This window comes from Carlito syrichta, unplaced genomic scaffold, assembly GCF_000164805.1.
Source record: "Carlito syrichta isolate Samal-C Ts95f unplaced genomic scaffold, Tarsius_syrichta-2.0.1 Scaffold307020, whole genome shotgun sequence".
Taxonomy (NCBI): Eukaryota; Metazoa; Chordata; class Mammalia; order Primates; family Tarsiidae; genus Carlito; species Carlito syrichta.
The window spans coordinates 103,391-106,749 of NW_007251116.1; the positions used below are offsets into that span (position 1 = coordinate 103,391).

Consider the following 3,359-nt stretch of genomic DNA (forward strand, 5'->3'; position numbering starts at 1 on the left):
TCTTCCTTATTTAGTCCTGGACCAATGAAAGTTTCAATTTTGTATTCTCATACATGGTGAACTCTCACCTGGCCTCTGTCCACAGTCATCACGGACACTGCCTGGGTAATTATGAAAGGGCCACACTGCTTCTCCAATTTTCATTTGATCCCCACACTCAGGTCAAGGTCATCACATTTAATTTAGGGCCAAAGAAATATGTTTTCCATGATCAGTGGTGCCCTTGTGGTGCCTACTTGCGCATGAGCATAACTACTTTTCTTCATTTGTTTGTTTTTGTTTTTAAAACCAAAACATTTATTGTGTGACTGTTGAAATTCTTAAGAAGAACTGGATGCTGCAACAGTTGCCCTCTTGGGTTTAGGTGTTGTTCCTTCATGGAATCCATGCCTGAATCTGCGGCATGCAATTTTTAGGTGCCTCATTCGAGCAGTCCCGGTGGTATTTCGTCTTTTAGCTTTGGCATTCCAGTTATATTTTCTCTTGCGCTTGGCAGGGTAGCCACATTTGCCATAGGTCGACTTCTGAAAATGGTAGGCCTTAGAGCCACAGCGGTGGCACAGCGTGTGCATCTTATTGCGACGCTTTCCAAACGATGACGTTCCCTGCGTCATCTTGCTTCTGTGGCCGAGACCAGAGCGATCATAACTTCTAAAGTCAAAATAGGTATCTCTATGGAAGTTACTGGGACCACTTTTAGGAATTCACAGTTTGCGCTTTCATTTTCTTTGCTAATGTAGTAGCAGAGATCCAGTAATTACTAATAACTTACAATCAGGTTTTTTTTTTCTGTCTTTCTAATGTCTTCTGAAGTTCCATGGTTTATCACCAGAAATCTTTACCATGACTGACCTTGGTATGAAAATCTATAACTTCATCTTCTTGATCTCCATCAGTGTTTTTTCTTTTCTTTTTAAAAAATTAGCTGGATGTGGTGTTGGAGTTTCACTTTGTCACCCAGGCTGAGTGCAGTGGCATGCTCACGGTCACCACAGCCTCAACCTGCTGGGTTTATGCAATCCTTCCACCTCCGCCTTCCAAGTAGCTGCTACAGGCATGCATCACAATGCCTGGCTAATTTTTTTGATTTATTGTAGAGACAAGGTCTTTCCAAGTTGCCTGGGCTGGTCTTGAACCCCTGGGCTCAGGCAATCCTCTCGCCTCAGGCTCCCAAAGTGCTGGGATTACAGGCGTGAGCCACCACGCCATCAGTCTTTTTAATATTTTTATGAGACTCTCCCAAGCCTTGGCTCTCTGAACAGTGAATTTTGACAGACCATATTTGCTATGCACTCTGTCCTCACTTTTTGCCATTTGAAGAAACTTGTTTCCCAGAAAAAAAGTGTTTCATCAACATTGACGGAAAGATTACTCAAATTGCAAGCTGTTTCTGATTTTACTCTATTCAAATTATTTTTCTCACTTATTGACAAAAAGTGTGGATCTTTTTTCATTTAAGATCTTTTACATTGCTGGACACGGTGCCTCAAGTCTCTAATTCCAGCAACTTTGGGAGGCTGAAGCAAGAGGATTGCTTGAGCTCAGGGATTCGAGACAGGCCTGGGCAACTTGACGAGAACTTGTGTCTACAATAAATCAAAAAATTAGCTGGATGTGGAAGCGCACACCCGTAGCTCCAGCTACTTGGAAGGCTGAGGTGGAAGGATTGCCTAAGTCCTGCAGGTGGAGGCTGCGGTGGCCGTGAGCGTGCCAATGCAATTGAGCCTGGGCGGCAAGAGTGCGCCTCCGACTCAAAACAAAACAAAATAAAAATAAAATACATACTTACACACACACACACGCACACAGAGATATGAATAAAATATGAGAAGACAGTGTAATCCCTGGAACTGAGATATAGATTTAGGGATGTCACATGCTTTTCTCCTCCGTCCACACTCTCCTTGGCTGCCTGGTAAGCTGCCATCTCTCCCCTACCCCACCCCCTTGGCTCACACTCTGGTTATCAGACTTCCTTTTCTCTTTTTCTCTCTTCCCCCTTTTCCTCCTCCGCCCCTTCACCCCCCATGGCTGTCATGTCATCTGCCCTAATCCAATAATGTTTACTCTTTAGAATTCTTGATCCATTCATGCAATTGTTACAAATCTCTGTCCTCCCACTTCAGCTTCTCACATGTGTTAACCTCCTGTGGCTGCCATAACACACTTCCAAAAGCCTGGTGGCTTAAAACAACAGAAATGTATACTCACACAGTGCTGGATGCCAAAATCAGCGGGGGCTCCAGGGGAAAGCACATTCCTTGCCTCTTCCATCTTCTGGTGGCTCCAAGCTCTCCTTGGTTTGTGGCTGTCACTCCAGTCTCTGCCTCTTTGATTACACTGTCTCTCTTCTCTCTGTGTCTCTCCTTGACACTTGTCACTGGGTTAGCACCCACTCAGATAATCCAGGATGACCTCTTCTGCTGGAGATCCTTTACTTAATGACATCTACAAAGACCTTTTGGGTTTTTTCCTTTCAAATTAACATTCCCAAGTTCTAGCATTCAGGAAGTAGACAAAACTTTATGGAGAGGCCACCATTCAGCCCATTACACCAAGACAGTATATTCATCCCTTTGAAAGTGTTAGGTTTCTTGCAACAAAATGAAAAGCTGTGGTTCACTTAGCTTACACTGTCATAAATTAAAAATTATTTGGTACTAAGTATGGAAAAGAAACAAATGCTAGCCGGACATGGTGGCGTGTGTCTGTAGTTCCAGCTACTTGGAAGGCTGAGGCAGAAGGATCGTCTAAGTCCTGTAGGTGGAGGCTGTGGTGCCTGTGAGCGTGCCACTGCAATCCAGCCTGGGTGACAAGAGTGAGACTCCAACTAAAAAAAAAAAAAAAAAACGAAGAGTAATCAACTGCATGTATGTTCAGGGATTTCACAGATCATTCTTTAACCAATGCTACACAATTTCTAGAGCATAAAATATCTTCATTTTTAGAGTAGGTACCAATTCTTTAGTATGGCGCAAACAATTGTTACATAGAATAAGATAGCAGTCTTCATACTGGGCTTTTTCTAACAACCAAAAAAATGTACTTGTTTTCTGAGGTTGGATTATCTTGATTAAAGGGAAATAGAACTACAAAGAAGAACTCCAGTGGTGGAAATTCTAAAGGCACTCATAACCAGTTAAAAATTCATAAAGAACATACTTCTTATATCGCCATTATGAAATGTGTTATCAATATAGGCAATTATTAAAACTATTAATATTTTAGTAAAGGGACTATGCTCGGTTCACTCTCCATTTGCCAGTGTCTTCATGACAGTGACCCTGAGTTCCAACCGCTGCCCAATTCTTATTGTAATCTGGATTCATTAATATGCTAAGACACAACCCTGAGAAGCA

At 42.5% G+C, this 3,359-nt stretch overlaps 1 pseudogene; it reads right to left on the bottom strand.

The window, feature by feature from the left end:
• Positions 1-320: 320 nt before the first annotated feature.
• Positions 321-614, bottom strand: LOC103266103 (annotated as a pseudogene).
• Positions 615-3,359: the final 2,745 nt, after the last annotated feature.